Genomic DNA, 19232 nt, shown 5'->3' on the forward strand with positions numbered 1-19232 from the left:
CACTCCCCGTCTCCCTGCCCTGTCAGCTCTGCATCTTGGGGGCCTGGCCTCGTTCACTCTGAGCCGTCAAGTCTTCCAGCCGAGGTGCACTAAGGGCCGAAGCTTCCGGGCAGGCTGGTGCTGTGAGAAGGGTTATGTTGCCGTGTGGGCTCGGTAAGAAGGCTCAGCAGAGGAAGGCAGGAGCGGAGGAAACAGGGCCTGTCCCTGTGGCACCTGACCTTGCCTGGCCTGGGAATCCGCACGTGGAGGTGGCGAGCCCCATTTCCGAGAGCCTGGCTGTGGCCGGAGCTGCTCCCTCCTTCTGCCATTCAGCCCCGACCTACGGGACAGAGCTGAAGCAGAGGGTCCCGGCGAATGTCCTAGCGTGAGAGTGAGGGTCCCCTGGGGCCAGGTCTCCGGAGTCCTGTGGCTACTCGGACTTGATGCACGCTTCCCACCGTCCAGAGAAATAGGTATGAAGCAGGGTGAGCCTGCCCGGATACAGAACCGTTGTCTTCATGTCCCCGTACTGGTCAGGATTCCCTGGAGAAACAGAACCAGTGGAGCCATGGTTTCGCGCTGGAACCTGGGAGCAGTCAGCGTGGAGCTTTTGAGAAGAGACTGACCTTCTGATAAAACAGTGGACTTGCTTGTGGACCAGTGTCAGTAGTTCACCTGTATTTTCTTCACTCAAGACCATGTCAGTTCTCCAGCTCTGGACTGCAGTTTAGCCTGAAGAGACCTTGGTTGTCTCCCTTCTCATCCTGAGATCTTGTGTGAAGTCAGGAGCCGTGGCCGCCAGTGTTCATGAAACAGTGGCTCTGCAAGTAGATAAAACGTCAGACCCTTCCCAGGTCTGGACAAGAGCCTGGGATTCACTGAGCCTCTGAATTCCTTCACCCTGCAACTCCCTCCCTCCACAGCCAAGTCCTTATAATTTCAGCCACTGTTCTTTGATTAATTTAAGCCTCTTTCCTTGCAGCCAAATGCATCTGTGGAAGACAGAGTGGATTGGGTCCGTCAACTCCATTTCCCGTCCCAGCCACAGTCCCAGCCAGCATCGCCTGCCAGCCCCGTGAGTGGGCAGGATCCCTTCAGAGGACTCTCGAGTCCCCACCATGAACTGCCACAGCTGACACCCGCTGGGGCAGGGACATCCACCCCCTCTGAGATCTGCTGGCCAAAACTGCAGACTTGTGAGCAAAATATATGTTTTGAAGTATTTTTTCTCGATTTTTCTTGTTTTTGTTTGGTTTTTTTTCCTGTGGTACGCAGGCCTCTCACTGCCGTGGCCTCTCCCGTTGCGGAGCACAGGCTCCGGACGCGCAGGCTCAGCGGCCATGGCTCACGGGCCCAGCTGCTCCGCGGCATGTGGGATCTTCCCAGACCGGGGCATGAACCCGCGTCCCCTGCATCGGCAGGCGGACTCCCAACCACTGCGCCACCAGGGAAGCCCGATTTTTCTTGTTTTGAAGTCCACTCAAGATAGTCACTCTAGGGGCTTCCCTGGTGGTGCAGTGGAACCCATGTCCCCACCCCCAATGCAGGGGACACGGGTTCGAGCCCTGGTCTGGGAAGATCCCACCTGCCACGGAGCAACTAAGCCCGTGCACCACAACTACTGAGCCTGCACTCTAGAGCCCGCGAGCCACAACTGCTGAGCCCACGTGCCACAACTACCAAAGCCCGCGCGCCTAAAGCCCATGTTCTGCAACGAGGAGTAGCCCCCGCTCGCGGCAAATAGAGAAAGCCCGCGCACAGCAACGAAGACACAACACAGCCAAAAATAAATTAATTAATTAATTTAAAAAATAACCGCTCTAGTTTTCTTAGGACTAGATTTGCATCATGTATCTTTCCATCCTTTTACTTTTAACCTGTATGTGTTCTGATACTTACTCAGCCACGCAGGGACTTATGACTGTATCTTCATATCCCCAGAGTGTGACTAAGACCAGGCTGGACTTCAGAGAAGCCTTTCTCTAAGCCTCAGGAAGCTCGAAAGAAGAAAAAAGAGAGAGCAACATGAAACTGGATTTTCTGGATTATGAGGTATGACCTATTGACCTTCACCTCAGGTGTCATCCCCGATGTGGCCTCAGGTGACAGCCCTTTGACACCCTGTCCGTCACAGTGTGAGCAGGGGTGCAACCCTAGATGCTGCAGGATCCCTTTCCGAGAGGATGAGGGCCAGCAAGTCCCAAACACACAAGTCTCACCAGCATAAGTCCTGCCTTGAGAATTGTACTATTCTGCTCGAAGACAGTGGAAGTGACCCCCCTCTGCTTCCAGATCCAGTAGATCCGGGGTGAAGGGTGAGGCCACAATAGGACAGTCGACAGCACACAGCATCGGCCGCTGACGGTGTGCCCACCAGGGACGCACCTGCTGCCCACACGGGACCGTGTAAGGGGTTTCTCGCTGTCTGTGTTGCTCAGGGTCTGACACCAAGAGCGCGTGGCCTTGGGAAGAACGGTCTGTGACTCTTACCCGCAACGTCGCGGCTGTCGCCCCGCCTCTCTGCCCCCTACGATGTGGGTGCTGCGCGATCTCACTGGTCTTCACTCCGGTGCGCTTCTTACCCTGCTCAGTGCCTCCTTTCCAAGGTCCCACTTTTCCTTCCCTCATCTGCCCTGTTCTGAGGACAGACCCTGGTCTCCCTGGCTTCTCAGAACGGTCACCAGCGTTACGAGTCCCGTCTCTGTCTCGAACCGCTGACCACGTTGACTGTCCTGGCCACTCTGGCAACGTTTGCTACTGTCACCAAGGCCGTCCACACTGAGTGTACGTTTGTCATGACAGCCCTCCCGTCTCCCTGTTTCTAATGTTTTCTAAAGGCTCTGTTGGCGATTCCGTGAGTACATAGGTGACTGTGTTTCCCTCATGGGGAGCGAGACACACAGCTGGTCCTCAAACACCGGCGCCGGCAGACTCACCTGGGGGGCACGTTAAAGCCCAGATGGCCGGGGTCCCTCCCTGGGCTTCTGATTCAGTAGGTCCGGAGCGGGGCCGTTGCCGAGTCGGGCCCCCAGTGGATGAACCCCTGCAGGATGCGGTGCAGCACATCTGCCCGCGGCCACTGGATCGTCCTCCCCGGGGGTGAGGGGCTTAGCCTGAAGCAAAGCCGCGTCTTACCGCGTCTCATGGCAACTGGTGCCGTTGGCTTCCTGGTGGGGTTTGGAAAAGTTACTGAGGAGCTGTCCCAGGTCACCAGGCACCTGACATCAGGAGCTCTGGGTTTCCTCTCCCTCCCGCCTTGGAGGACGAATCCCTGGGCTCAGCCTTCGGTGGGAGGAGCCAGCTGCCGGGCAGGCAGTCGTGGGCTCAGGCATTCCACTGCTTTTCATGCCCTAAAGTGGGTCTCAGTCCCTCTATTTGCTCATTTCTCGGCACATGGTTTTTTTTAAATATAGTTTATCTTTTTTTATTGTGGTAAAATACTCATAACATAAAATTTACCATCCTAGCCATCTTTAAGTGGACAGCTGAGTAGCGTCGTGTGTGTCCGCATCCCTGGGCATCCATCTCCAGAAATGTTTCACTGTGTCCCCGTTAAACACTAACTTCCCTTCTTGCCACGCCCAGTCTCGGCACCCGCCATCCTACCTTCTGTCTCTGTGATCTGACTGCTCTGGACACCTCGTGTCAGCGGAGTCACCCAGTGTTTGTCCTTTTAGTCTGGTTGATTTCGCTTGGCGTGGTGTCTTCAGATCTGAACTGGTTTTTTTTTTTAATCTCAGTTGGAATTGTTAAGCCAGAGTGATGCAGACAGAAGGATTTTGCACTCAGAGGTGCCCAGCTTTGAGTCCTGTCTCTGCCTTTCCTGGTTGTGTGATTTGGGACGATTCACTTCCTGTGCCTGGGCCTCCACTTCACCTGAGTTAAAGCAAATCTTAGAATTTCTCTCATTAAGTTGTAAACACAGGGGCCTGGCCCAGCACCTGCCCCACACAGGTAGTGAGAGCTGGCTTCTTCTCTTTCCTGACCTGAGGAAACAGGGGCTCAAAGAGGTTAGGTGGCCTCGGCAGGGGTGTGTCTCCAGCCGGGCAGGTCGTGAGCCCCGAGTCACGCTGCTTCCTGGGCTGCTGTTTTCCGTTTCCTGCAAAAAGAAGTCTTGTTTCTACAACATGAGCTGGGACTAAATCCACGTCTGCCACGCTGGCGTGTGTGAAGGGCTGCTTTTGCCTTTTAGAGTATTTTTAAATGAGCTATCTGCTCTGTTCTTTTTTCTTTTCCCTCTCTCTCTCATGTTTAAAATGCAGCGTGAACAAAATATTTCTGGCCTAGTAAGCATAATATATTGAGAGATTTTTATAAAGGATTAATGTAACTTGGAATCCAATTAAGACTAAGAAAGTAGTTCTCATTAAGATTGCAAATTATGCCACGCACTCCAATGTTAGGATGATTAGGATAGCGAAATAGCAAGATAGCTGACTTTTCTTAGCAGGATGCAAACTTGCTATTATGATCGCGTAAAGCCGCCTGTTCATCAGGCCTCGGTTGGTGGGTCAGGGGTGCCTGAATGCCCTGGAGCCGGGGTTCCCAACATTGGCTGTGTATAAGAATCAACTGGGGCGATTTTGAAAGTCCCAGTGCCCAGGTTGTGCTGGTGAACAGGAAAGTGGTTGACTTTTGTGTATTAACCTTGTATCCTGCAACCTTGCTACCGTTGCTGGGAGTTTAGGAGATGAACCCTATTCATCTCGCGCGTAGCCCTTAGCCAGCTGCCAGTTTTCGAGTAACTACCATTTATATTGGACTCACCACGTGTTGAGCCATCTTCTAAGTTCTCTGCATATGTTAACTTCTCCGTGCCTCAGTTTCCCCATCTGGAACACAGGGAAGGGGGAGCTGTATTGAGGATTGAGTTCACGTGCCTGTGTCACAGAGGTAGAATGAGGATTTGAAACCCAAGCATTGTGACTCCTAGGACCACGTTGGAAGGTGATCCCATCACTACCACTTTGAACCGAACAAGCCTCTTATTTGGGGAGCCCTTGGTCCTTCCTGTCCCCAACCCTAGTGTTCTTTTGAGTCACTTATTACTTTCCTGTCTTTCTTCTTTGCAAAGATTGGTTATACTGAGATCTTACTCTCTCCCAAAAGCTCAGTTTGGGTCATTTTTCAAGACATCATCCATGCGTTTGTCCCAATCAAGTGCAGTTTTACAAAGAGAAGAATATACCTGCAGAAGAAGGGAATCCATCATTACCACAGAGTGACCAGCATCACAGGCTCCCAGGGCTCCGGTGCCACTGAATCCCGTGGCAGGAGGGGGCACATCATTGTTTTTAAAGAAGCAGAGCTTCAGTAACTGAGGAAGTTATATTAAATATTGATCATGTGCAATGAACTAAGCTCTTGAAGGAATGAGCAAGATGTCGGATATTAGATCCCTTGTCCTCGGGCTCAAAATAGAAATGCCCCCATTATTGACATAAATGCTAACATGAGGGATCCGCCCATATCTCACAGGTAACGGCGGGTGGCTCTAGCTGCCACACGCACCAAAACAGGCTAAGGGCCACGGCAACATTGCCACTAATAATGCCGCTGAGGGACACAGGCAAGATTTATGGGCCACACGCATAAGACTAAGGACATGGCCACAGGCTCCTTTCCCGGTGCTCAGGGTAGGTGCTGGGATCCGCAAACACGCCCTCCAAGACACAAGACACAGCTATCCCCTTCTCTCCGTCCCCACGGCCCCCCTCATCCAGGTCAGCGCCCTCTCCCTCCCTCTCCCTCTCCCTTTGTCGGGTGGGGCGTCCCCATCCCACTAGCCTCTGTTCAGCCAGTGAATTTAATTAAAAGCTTTATGCAAATGTCTCCTGAGGCACACTTGGCCCCCGGTCCTGGCTGTGTGCACAGTCTAGTGGGGACAGGGGCCCACCTGCGTCCCCACTCACAGCTGAACTTCATTTAGTTAATCCAGAGCCCAAGGCCGTGCTCCCTGTGGCCACGCTGGGGGCACCTGCGGAACCAGGGTGGGTCTCGTCGGAAGCTGGCCCCAGGGGTTTAAACGATGAACCCCACACACGCCAAGAAGGTGCAGAAGGTTCTTTACTCACACAAGGAGGCTTCCTGGGGAGAGCGGGCAGGCTTCCCAAGCAGGTCCCCAAATGAGGTTGCAGGGGAAGACGGGCGTGGGGTTTTTCTGGTATTTAGGGACTGGGGCCAGGGCGAGGGTCGTGCACAGGCTGGGAGGGACTCCTGTGGTTCGAATGTCTCACAGGCATAAAACGTACCACAGGGGGCTCCCAACCAGCCGTGAACAGGTGCAGGAGGGCGGCTTAAAAGCTATCAGCCTGCGTCTGTCACGCCTGCAGTCTGTTCACCCCTCTCCTCTGGGGCAAAGGCTCTGTGCCCCCAGCGCCTGGGCTCAGACCCACAGGCTTCCTGCCTCCTGTGGCTGCTGGGATCTCGCGGAGGGGCTGGCATTTCTGGGCACCACGATGTGTGCCCCAGGTCCCCACGCCCCTCAGTGAGATTCCGGGGACGGCTGTGAGGGTCTGGGAGCTTCGCCAGGGCGGCTGTGACACGGGTGCACTGAGAGAGGTCACAGCCGAGCAAGACGTCGTCTTTAAGGGGCAGACATTTACAGAAAAATGACTGACGGGCGCTCAGTGTGATTCTGATTAGATTCCTGGAAGGTTTGCCTAGAACGTCCGCCTCAAGTCTGTGGCTTCAAGTCAAGAAGCTTGCGTGCGGCCTGGCGATTTTCAAGCCCCTATCTTACGATCTCTAGGACGAACATTCCCTACTTGGGTGGTGGTTGTTTTTTTTGTAGTTTAGATTGTGGTTTTCTTTTTTTTTTTTTCCCCCCACAAACCACCCAAGGCTTTGGCTTCTCCGCTGGTCTGAAAGCAATCATTCGAACACTGACATCAGGCCTCACGCAGCGGTCCTGGGTGACTCTGGGCACCCTGCACAGGAGGCCAGGTGCCACCCACCCTCTGTGGAGGGCTGGCAGGGCCACCAGTGTTCCACCTGGTAGGCCATATCTTCCTCTGCCTGCATGTCAGGCCCTGTCAGTGACACCCAGAGACAGAAGAGAACCTACCACCCTGATGGTCCCTCGGGGAGGGGCCCCCGCACGTCCCAGAGTCAGCTACTCTGCTCCTCAGGCCGCACCGTGAGGGTGGCCGGGTGTCTTGGTGAGGGTGGGTCTAAGTACCACACCCTCTGGGAACTCGACCTGGAGGGCGGGCCCTGTGTTTTGCGCAACCTCCTCGTCCCCGTGGTGCACTTTTTCTTGGGAGGCGATAGCGCTCACTGAAAACTGGCCTCGATCTGCCACCCCCGTCATGTACGTCACATGGGCCTGTAGACGTCTGGGTGTCAGCTGTAGACAAAGGTCGGGTGTTTGCCCCCAGCTGAAAATTAGGGCCATAAAGAGGTTCCTGAAGAAGCACGGACTCTACTTGCTGGACAGTTTGAGCCTCAGCTCTGGCCCACCCAGGACACCTGGTTAACTCCATTCAACAAACAAGGGCAGGGGATGAGGGGAAGATGGCGGCAGAGTAAGACGCGGAGATCACCTTCCTCCCCACAAATACATCAGAAATACATCTACACGTGGAACAACTCCTACAGAACACCTACTGAACGCTGGCAGAAGACCTCAGACCTCCCAAAAGGCAAGAAACTCCCCCCATGTACCTGGGTAGGGCAAAAGAAAAAGAGAAAAAACAGAGACAAAAGGATAGGGACGGGACCTGCACCAGTGGGAGGGAGCCGTGAAGGAGGAAAGGTTTCCACACACTAGGAACCACTTCGCAGGCGGAGACTGCGGGTGGCGGAGGGGGGAAGCTTCGGAGCCACGGAGGAGGGCACAGCAACAGGGGTGCGGGAGGCAAAGCGGAGAGACTCCCGCACGGAGGATCGGGGCCGACCGGCACTCACCAGCCCAAGAGGCTTGTCTGCTCACCCGCCGGGGCGGGCAGGGCTGCGAGCTGAGGCTCGGGCTACGGTCGGAGCGCAGGGAGAGGACTGGGGTTGGCGGCGTGAACACATCCTGAAGGGGGCTAGTGCGCCACGGCTGGCCGGGAGGGAGTCCGGGGAAAAGTCTGGACCTGCCGAAGAGGCAAGAGACTTTTTCTTCCCTCTTTGTTTCCTGGTGCGGAAGGAGAGGGGATTAAGAGCGCTGCTTAAAGGAGCTCCAGAGACGGGCGCGAGCCGCGGCTAACAGCGCGGACCCCAGAGACGGGCATGAGACGCTAAGGCTGCTGCTGCCGCCACCAGGAAGCCTGGGTGCGAACACAGGTCACTATTCACATGCCCCTTCCGGGGAGACTGTGCAGCCCGCCACCGCCAGGGTCCCGGGATCCAGGGACGACTTCCCCGGGAGGACGCACGGCGGGCCTCAGGCTGGTGCAACGTCACGCTGGCCTCTGCCGCCGCAGGCTAGCCCCGCACTACGTGCCCCTCCCTCCCCGCCGGCCTGAGTGAGCCAGAGCCCCCAATCAGCGGCTCCTTTAACCCCGTCCTGTCTGAGCGAAGAACAGACGCCCTCCGGCGACTTACACGCAGAGGCGGGGCCAAATCCAAAGCTGAGCCCCAGGAGCTGTGCGAACAAAGAAGAGAAAGGGAAATCTCTCCCAGCAGCCTCAGAAGCAGCGGATTAAATCTCCACAATAATCCTGATGTACCTGCATCGGTGGAAGACCTGAATAGACAACGAGTCATCCCAAATTGAGGAGGTGGACTTTGAGAGCAAGATTTATGATTTTTTCCCCTTTTCCGCTTTTTGTGAGTGTGTATGTGTATGCTTCTGTGTGAGATTTTGTCTGTATAGCTTTGCTTCCACCATTTGTCCTGAGGTTCTATCCATCCTTGTTTTTTTAAATTTTTTTCTTAATAATTATTTTTTACTTTAATAACTTCATTATATTTTACTTTTATTTTATCTTCTTTCTTTCTTTTTTCCTTCCTTCCTTCCTCCCACCGTCCCTCCCTCCCTCCGTCCTTTCTTTCTTTCCCTCTTTCCTTCTTTTCTTCTTCCTTCCTTCCTTCCTTTCTTCCTACTTCTACTAATTCTTTCTCTCTACTTTTTCTCCCTTTTATCCTGAGCAGTGTGGATGAAAGGCTATTGGTGCTGCAGCCAGGAGTCAGTGCTGTGCCTCTGAGCTGGGAGAGCCAACTTCAGGACACTGGTCAACAAGAGACCTCCCAGCTCCACATAATATCAAACGGCAAAAATCTCCCAGAGATCTCCATCTCAACACCAGCACCCAGCTTCATTCAACGACCAGCAAGCTACAGTGCTGGACACCCTATGCCAAGCAACTAGCAAAACAGGAACACAACCCCACCCATTAGCAGAGAGGCTGCCTAAAATCATAATAAGTCCACAGACACCCCAAAACACACCACCAGACGTGGACCTGCCCATCAGAGAGACAAGATCCAGCCTCATCCACCAGAACACAGGCACTAGTCCCCTCCATCAGGAAGCCTACACAACCCACTAAACCAACCTTAGCCACTGGGGACAGACACTAAAAACAACAGGAACTACGAACCAGCAGCCTGCAAAAAGGAGACCCCAAACACAGTAAGATAAGCAAAATGAGAAGACAGAAAAAAACACAGCAGATGAAGGAGCAATGTAAAAACCCAGCAGACCTAACAAATGAAGAGGAAATAGGCAGTCTACCTGAAAAAGAATTCAGAATAATGATAGTAAACATGATCCAAAATCTTGGAAATAGAATAGAGAAAATGCAAGAAACATTTAACAAGGACTTAGAAGAACTAAAGATGAAACAAACAACGATGAAAAACACAATAAGTGAAATGAAAAATACTCTAGATGGGATCAATAGCAGAATAACTGAAGCAGAAGAACGATAAGTGACCTGGAAGATAAAATGGTGGAAATAACTACTGCAGAGCTGAATAAAGAAAAAAGAATGAAAAGAACTGAGGACAGTCTCAGAGACCTCTGGGACAACATTAAATGCACCGACATTCGAATTATAGGGGTTCCAGAAGAAGAAGAGAAAAAGAAAGGGACTGAGAAAATATTTGAAGAGATTATAGTTGAAAACTTCCCTAATATGGGAAAGGAAATAGTTAATCAAGTCCAGGAAGCACAGAGAGTCCCATACAGGATAAATCCAAGGAGAAATACGCCAAGACACATATTAATCAAACTGTCAAAAATTAAATACAAAGAAAGCATATTAAAAGCAGCAAGGGAAAAACAACAAATAACACACAAGGGAATCCCCATAAGGTTAACAGCTGATCTTTCAGCAGAAACTCTGCAAGCCAGAAGGGAGTGGCAGGACATACTGAAAGTGATGAAGGAGAAAAACCTGCAACGAAGATTACTCTACCCAGCAAGGATCTCATTCAGATTTGTTGGAGAAATTAAAACCTTTACAGACAAGCAAAAGCTGAGAGAGTTCAGCACCACCAAACCAGCTTTACAACAAATGCGAAAGGAACTTCTCTAGGCAAGAAATACAAGAGAAGGAAAAGACCTACAATAACAAACCCAAAACAATTTAGAAAATGGGAATAGGAACATACATATCGATAATTACCTTAAATGTAAATGGACTAAATGCTCCCACCAAAAGACACAGATTGGTTGAATGGATACAAAAACAAGACCTGTATATATGCTGTCTACAAGAGATCCTCAGACCTAGAGACACATACAGACTGAAAGTAAGGGGATGGAAAAAGATATTTCATGCAAATGGAAACCAAAAGAAAGCTGGAGTAGCAATTCTCATATCAGACAAAGTAGACTTTAAAATAAAGACTATTAGAAGAGACAAAGAAGGACACTACATAATGATCAAGGGATCGATCCAAGAAGAAGATATAACAATTGTAAATATTTATGCACCCAACATAGGAGCACCTCAATACATAAGGCAAATACTAACAGCCATAAAAGGGGAAATCGACAGTAACACAATCATAGTAGGGGACTTTAACACCTCACTTTCACCCATGGACAGATCATGCAAAATGAAAATAAATAAGGAAACACAAGCTTTAAATGATACATTAAACAAAATGGACTTAATTGATATTTATAGGACACTCCATCCAAAAACAACAGAATACACATTTTTCTCAAGTGCTCATGGAACATTCTCCAGGATAGATCATATCTTGGGTCACAAATCAAGCCTTGGTAAATTTAAGAAAATTGAAATTGTATCAAGTAACTTTTCCGACAACAACGCTATGAGACTAGATATCAATTACAGGAAAAGATCTGTAAAAAATACAAACACATGGAGGCTAAACAATACACTACTTAACAACGAAGTGATCACTGAAAAAATCAAAGAGGAAATTAAAAAAATACCTACAAACAAATGACAATGGAGACACGACGACCCAAAACCTATGGAATGCAGCAAAAGCAGTTCTAAGAGGGAAGTTTATAGCAATACAAGCCCACCTTAAGAAACAGGAAACGTCTCGAAAAAACAACCTAACCTTGCACCTAAAGCAATTAGAGAAAGAAGAACAAAAAAACCCCAAAGTTAGCAGAAGGAAAGAAATCATAAAAATCAGATCAGAAATAAATGAAAAAGAAATGAAGGAAACGATAGCAAAGATCAATAAAACTAAAAGCTGGTTCTTTGAGAAAATAAACAAAATTGATAAACCATTAGCCAGACTCATCAAGAAAAAAAGGGAGAAGACTCAAATCAATAGAATTAGAAATGAAAAAGGCGAAGTAACAACTGACACTGCAGAAATACAAAGGATCATGAGAGATTACTACAGGCAACTCTATGCCAATAAAATGGACAGCCTGGAAGAAATGGACAAATTCTTAGAAATGCACAACCTGCCAAGACTGAATCAGGAAGAAATAGAAAATATGAACAGACCAATCACAAGCACTGAAATTGAAACTGTGATTACAAATCTTCCAACAAGCAAAAGCCCAGGACCAGATGGCTTCACAGGCGAATTCTATCAAACATTTAGAGAACAGCTAACACCTATCCTTCTCAAACTCTTCCAAAATATAGCAGAGGGAGGAACACTCCCAAACTCATTCTACGAGGCCACCATCACCTTGATACCAAAGCCAGACAAGGATGTCACAAAGAAAGAAAACTACAGGCCAATATCACTGATGAACATAGATGCAGAAATCCTCAACAAAATACTAGCAAACAGAATCCAACAGCACATTAAAAGGATCATACACCATGATCAAGTGGGGTTTATCCCTGGAATGCAAGAATTCTTCAGTATATGCAAATCAATCAATGTGATAAACCATATTAACAAACTGAAGGAGAAAAACCATATGATCATCTCAACAGATGCAGAGAAAGCTTTTGACAAAATTCAACACCCATTTATGATAAAAACCCTCCAGAAAGTAGGCATAGAGGGAACCTTCCTCAACATAATAAAGGCCATATATGACAAACGCACAGCCAACATCGTCCTTAATGGTGAAAAACTGAAAGCATTTCCACTAAGATCAGGAACAAGACAAGGTTGCCCACTCTCACCACTCTTATTCAACACAGTTCTGGAAGTTTTAGCCACAGCAATCAGAAGAAAAGGAGATAAAAGGAATCCAAATCGGAAAAGAAGTAAAGCTGTCACTGTTTGCAGAGGACATGATACTATACATAGAGATGCACAACCCAATTCAGCCCCCAGGAGGACTGTGGTCGCCTGTGACAGAGTCCTCGGGAGCCAGAGAGGCAGGAGCATCCTCCACTCCCTGGGTGGAAAGGGGGCTCCGGGAGCACGAGCTCTCCTCATGCCCCTCCCACATCAATATCCACATCAGTTTACCCAGCCAGGAAAACTGTCTCTAATGAGCCAGCTCCACTCTGGGAGGCCTGCCCGGGAGACACATGCTGCCTTCAGGCCCCTTCAGCGATTTCAGGGCCCTGTGTGCCTCCAGACTGTGCTCTGACAGCACGCAGCCCCCGCACGGGCCTCTTGCAGTGTCTCCAGACGGTTCCAGAAACTGGCTATTGGTCCCCACGCAAAGCTGGCTGGCAGAGCGAATACACTGCAGAGTGTTTCTCCAGAGGGCGTGTGTGGGGCAGTGACTTTCCCCTGTTCTGCAAAAAACTAACCCTCAAAGCAGTCCCTGCAGGCTCCACGGAACAATGAGTGCCACGTTTGTGCCTGGGCGGTCCCACCTGACTCCTTGTGGTGGAGGAGCACAGCAGGAGGGCGGAGGAGGACCAGGTGGCACCCTGCAGAGCTGCCCTGAGCTCCCGCAATTAGCCTCTGATCCCTGTCCTTACTGGGTGTGTTCAACGAGCCTTTTAGCCACGTCTGCCCGAGAACAGCTCATTGAGGTTACTCCTGAACAATGGACGGCGTGCTTGGGGCTATTGTGAGCTGTCCATCAAGGAGGGGTGGGTGGGTGGTGGGCTGCGCTGCCAGCAACCTGCTGATGGAGGTGACTATTTTAGACTATGCTTTATTTTCCCCTAAAATACAGCATTCATTCTTGGCTGCAGTTGGTCTGCCTCCACAGCCCTGCCTTTTATTTTCATCTCTGTACGAGTCAGGGATATTCACTCTGTCCCAAATGCTCATTCTATGGAATTTTCATCTTTCCCCCAATAAAACAATAATATATTGAGCCCCTATCACATGCAAGTTCATATCAAAATATCTGATTTTGTACACCTCCTTGCCCCTGAGCACCTCCCCCATCAACGGAGGGCAATTTCTCAATAATCAAAGGAATCTGTTTAATCCATATAAGTGGTATGGACTGGAATGGGATGCCACATGTCGGGGACCCAGATCCTTCTGCCTTGATTCTCAGCAAAACAGATTTCATGTCAAGGCTAAGATAACTGCTGTAGCTCCAGCCATCGCATATGCATTCCAGCTAGCCAGAAGAAAGAAGGGAGGTAAAGGTGTGTTTCTTCCTTTTAAAGACATTTCTAGGTAGTTGTGGACACCAATCCTGCTTCTATCCCATGGGCCATCCCAGATGCAAGGAAGGTTAAGTGTAGTTTTTCTTCTGGGCAGGCATGTACCCCAGCCAAAATTTGGGTATAATACTAAGAGAAGGAGAAAACTCATATTGGAGGATAAATCTTATCCCAGCATCCTAAGCAATTTTTATTTTCATACTAAAATGTGTGGAGGACCTCAGGAGACCCAGCTCGTATCCTCAAGGAGAGGCTCACACAAGGTACCAGTAAGACGAAGCAAGATCACGCCTTCACAGAAACTCAGAGGGCTGGTGACATTCCCATGCTATTCATCATTTTGGATATTTTGTGCCACTGCTTATCTTAAAAGCCTGGCGCCTTAAGAACTTTCTGGAAGAGATGACCCCTGCACATGGCCTCCAGCTGATTATAAATTCCTTTATGTTCAAATCCCAGTTACCCCTATAGACTTTTTCTTGTCCACAGACACTGTTTTACTGAAATGATAACGTTACCTGAAAACCAAAGTACGACTAAGGAAAATACAGTAACTTAGTGGACACAAAATTCCACAAAGGCAGGGCCTGCTTTAAGATAGCGTTACCTGAGAAGAACGAGCCGTGGCGTCACTTTATGTGTCTAATCTCCCACGGTGGCCCCCAGGTTGTTCCCATAGCAACACTGACTGCGCTGCAGCCCCTCCCCAGAGCAAGCCCACGTACAAAGCCCACGTACAAAGCACGGCTGAGCAGTGCCGATTTTCCTTAAGAATTCACAGGGAAATGGATGACAGGATGTGACCTCCCACACTTCACAGCAACCAGCTTAGTTAAATCCCCGTTCCATATTTTTGTTTTCTCTCAAAGTTGTTCTTCAGTGGCCACTCCTGGGGTCTCACTCGCTCCGTTTTCCCTGTCTCCATTCTACCTTTGAGTCTCCCCATCCCCATTTCATTATGCAGAGCTCGTTAATCTGGACATCCACGGGCTTCTACCCTGGCCATCACCGACTCAAACAAAAGCAGCTCTTCTCTAGAGAAGATTCTGCTGACACGAAAAATAAGACGTCCCCAATTTTTGACCCTGCTTGAAACCTGGGACCTGCGAGAGAAGGCCAAATACGTCCCCGTAACCAATGACACAGGACGCCCTGCTCGTGGCCTGCCTGCTTCCAGCCTCCCCATGCCGGCAGCCTCCGGTCAGGGCCCACCTGAAACCTTCCCTTGGGTCCACTAGGACCTCCCACTCTTCTGCCTGCCTTGGAGTCTCTGCCCAGACACACGTGATAGAGGCCGGGCAGGCATGGAATACATGGCCTGCACCTGTTGCTCTTCATTTATTTCCACATAAGTTAACACGATATGCTTTTGATTATTCCGTACCTTATTCACGTAAGAGCTGGCTTTTTGAACTGTAATGAGTGCATCACGTTGCATTGTGTGGAAGGAACTTCATGGATTTAACCCTGATTTATTAGTGGATATGAGTTGGTTTCCAACCTGCCATTTTTTGTTATTGCAAAGGGTGCTGTGATAACTCTTGTTTGCTCTTTTCATCCCACATGTGTGTGAACTACCCATAGAACAGGAAGGTAGACTGGCTGAGTGGTGGAATTGGTCTTATTTATTCAAAAGTGTTGAATAAACAACAAGGTCCTACCATAGAGCACAGGGAACTCTCTTCAATATCCTGTGATAAACCATAATGGGAAAGAATGTAAAAAAAGGATATCTATATGACTGAAAATCTATATCTATATATATAACTGAACCACTTTGCTGTGCAGCAGAAATTAATACAACACTGTAAATCAACTATACATCAATTTAAAAATAAAAGGGTCTCAATAGATGCAGAGAAAGCTTTCGACAAAATTCAACACCCATTTATGATAAAAACCCTCCAGAAAGTAGGCATAGAGGGAACTTTCCTCAACATAATAAAGGCCATATATGACAAACCCACAGCCAATATCATCCTCAATGGTGAAAAACTGAAAGCATTTCCACTAAGATCAGGAACAAGACAAGGTTGCCCACTCTCACCACTCTTATTCAACATAGTTTTGGAAGTTTTCGCCACAGCAATCAGAGAAGAAAAGGAAATAAAAGGAATCCAAATCGGAAAAGAAGAAGTAAAGCTGTCACTGTTTGCAGATGACATGATACTATACATAGAGGATCCTAAAGATGCTACCAGAAAACTACTAGAGCTAATCAATGAATTCGGTAAAGCTGCAGGATACAAAATTAATGCACAGAAATCTCTGGCATTCCTATACACTAATGATGAAAAATCTGAAAGTGAAATCAAGAAAACACTCCCATTTACCATTGCAACAAAAAGAATAAAATATCTAGGAATAAACCTACCTAAGGAGACAAAAGACCTGTATGCAGAAAATTATAAGACACTGATGAAAGAAATTAAAGATGATACAAATAGATGGAGAGATATACCATGTTCTTGGATTGGAAGAATCAACATTGTGAAAATGACTCTACTACCCAAAGCAATCTACAGATTCAACGCAATCCCTATCAAACTACCACTGGCATTTTTCACAGAACTAGAACAAAAAATTTCACAATTTGTATGGAAACACAAAAGACCCCGAATAGCCAAAGCAATCTTGAGAACGAAAAACGGAGCTGGAGGAATCAGGCTCCCTGACTTCAGACTATACTACAAAGCTACAGTAATCAAAACAGTATGGTACTGGCACAAAAACAGAAAGATAGATCAATGGAACAGGATAGAAAGCCCAGAGGTAAACGCTTTTTCTTTGATAAAGGAGGCAGGACTATACAGTGGAGAAAAGATAGCCTCTTCAATAAGTGGTGCTGGGAAAACTGGACAGGTATATGTAAAAGTATGAGATTAGATCACTCCCTAACACCATACACAAAAATAAGCTCAAAATGGATTAAAGACCTAAATGTAAGGCCAGAAACTATCAAACTCTTAGAGGAAAACATAGGCAGAACACTCTATGACATAAATCAGAGCAAGATCCTTTTTGACCCATCTCCTAGAGAAATGGAAATAAAAACAAAAATAAACAAATGGGACCTAATGAAACTTCAAAGCTTTTGCACAGCAAAGGAAACCATAAACAAGACCAAAAGACAACCCTCAGAATGAGAGAAAATATTTGCAAATGAAGCAACTGACAAAGGATTAATTTCCAAAATTTACAAGCAGCTCATGCAGCTCAGTAACAAAAAAACAAACAACCCAATCCAAAAATGGGCAGAAGACCTAAAGAGACATTTCTCCAAAGAAGATATACAGACTGCCAACAAACACATGAAAGAATGCTCAACATCATTAATCATTAGAGAAATGCAAATCAAAACTACAATGAGATATCATCTCACACCCGTCAGAATGGCCATCATCAAAAAATCTAGGAACAATAAATGCTGGAGAAGGTGTAGAGAAAAGGGAACGTTCTTGCACTGCTGGTGGGAATGTAAATTGGTACAGCCACTATGGAGAACAGTATGGAGGTTCCTTAAAAAAACTACAAATAGAACTACCATATGGCCCAGCAATCGCACTACTGGGCATATACCCTGAGAAAACTATAATTCAAAAAGAGTCATGTACCAAAATGTTCATTGCAGCTCTATTTACAATAGCCCGGAGATGGAAACAGCCTAAGTGTCCATCATTGGATGAATGGATAAAGAAGATGTGGCACATATATACAATGGAATATTACTCAGCCATAAAAAGAAACGAAATTGAGCTATTTGTAATGAGGTGGATAGACCTAGAGTCTGTCATACAGAGTGAAGTCAGAAAGAGAGAGACAAATACCGTATGCTAATACATATATATGGAATTTAAGGAAAAAAATGTCATGAAGAACCTAGGGGTAAGACAGGAATAGACACAGACCTACTAGAGAATGGACTTGAGGATATGGGGACGGGGAAGGGTAAGCTGTGACAAAGCGAGAGAGAGGCATGGACATATATACACTACCAAACGTAAGATAGATAGCTAGTGGGAAGCAGCCACATAGCACAGGGAGATCAGCTCGGTGCTTTGTGACCGCCTGGAAGGGTGGGATAGGGAGGGTGGGAGGGAGGGAGACACAAGAGAGAAGAGATATGGGAACATATGTATATATATAACTGATTAATTTTGTTGTAAAGCAGAAAGTAACACACCATTGTAAAGCAATTATACTCCAATAAAGATGTTAAAAAAATAAAGATTATGTGGTATAGTGGGAAGCAGCCACATAGCACAGGGAGATCAGCTCGGTGCTTTGTGACCACGTAGAGGGGTGGGATAGGGAGGGTGGGAGATGCAAGAGGGAAGAGATATGGGGACATATGTATATGTATAACTGATTCACTTTGCTATAAAACAGAAACTAACACACCATTGTAAAGCAATTATACTCCAATAAAGATGTTAAAAAATAAAATAAAATATAAATAGTTAAAAAGAAAAGTCATGTACCAAACTGTTCATTGCAGCTCTATTTACAATAGCCAGGAGATGGAAACAACCTAAGTGTCCATCATCGGATGAATGGATAAAGAAGATGTGGCACATATATACAATGGAATATTACTCAGCCATAAGACGAAATGAAATTGAGCTATTTGTAATGAGGTGGATGGACGTAGAGTCTGTCATACAGAGTGAAGTAAGTCAGAAAGAGAAAGACAAACACCGTATGCTAACACATATATACGGAATTTAAGAAAAAAAATGTCATGAAGAACCTAGGGGTAAGACAGGAATAAAGACACAGACCTACTAGAGAATGGACTTGAGGATATGGGGAGGGGGAAGGGTAAGCTGTGACAAAGTGAGAGAGTGGCATGGACATATATACACTACCAAACGTAAAATAGCTAGTGGGAAGCAGCCGCATAGCACAGGGAGATCAGCTCGGTGCTTTGTGACCACCTAGAGGGGTGGGATAGGGAGGGTGGGAGGGAGGGAGATGCAAGAGGGAAGAGATATGGGGACATATGTTTATGTATAACTGATTCACTTTGTTATAAAGCAGAAACTAACACAATTATACTCCAAGAAAGCAATTATACTCCAAGAAAGATGTAAAAAAAAAAAAAAATTAAATGAGATAATGCATTGAAAGCCTTTTCATTGTATCCAACTGGAAAAAATCCAGTTTTAATATGATCTATCCTTCTTATTCAATACTCCATTCATACTGAAGAAAACGCTCTCTTTCAAGTTCTTTATAACTTTAAGGTAGTAATTAGGTCACTAATTGGCCTCCTTTCCTCCAGGACAGATAATCCAATTCTTTTCATCTTTCCTCATCGACTCTATTTCCGGACCCTTT

The 19232-nt window shown here is 47.5% G+C and overlaps 1 long non-coding RNA gene across 3 annotated transcripts in view; it reads right to left on the reverse strand.

Moving 5' to 3' along the window:
- Positions 1 to 412: 412 nt before the first annotated feature.
- The window catches only part of LOC307176558, a 215624-nt gene continuing 196804 nt past the window's right edge, over positions 413 to 19232 (reverse strand). The window contains exons 3-7 of one of the 3 annotated variants that reach the window (XR_013824830.1): positions 4747 to 4811; positions 2916 to 4078; positions 1879 to 1976; positions 606 to 800; positions 413 to 522 (exon numbers count right to left, since the gene is read on the reverse strand). This is a non-coding gene — a long non-coding RNA (uncharacterized lncRNA). Of the gene's footprint in view, positions 523 to 605; positions 801 to 1878; positions 1977 to 2915; positions 4812 to 19232 lie in introns of all 3 variants that reach the window. The other 2 variants (XR_013824831.1, XR_013824832.1) reach the window with 2 other exon arrangements.

This window comes from Stenella coeruleoalba (assembly GCF_951394435.1).
Source record: "Stenella coeruleoalba genome assembly, chromosome: 18".
Classification (NCBI taxonomy): Eukaryota; Metazoa; Chordata; class Mammalia; order Artiodactyla; family Delphinidae; genus Stenella; species Stenella coeruleoalba.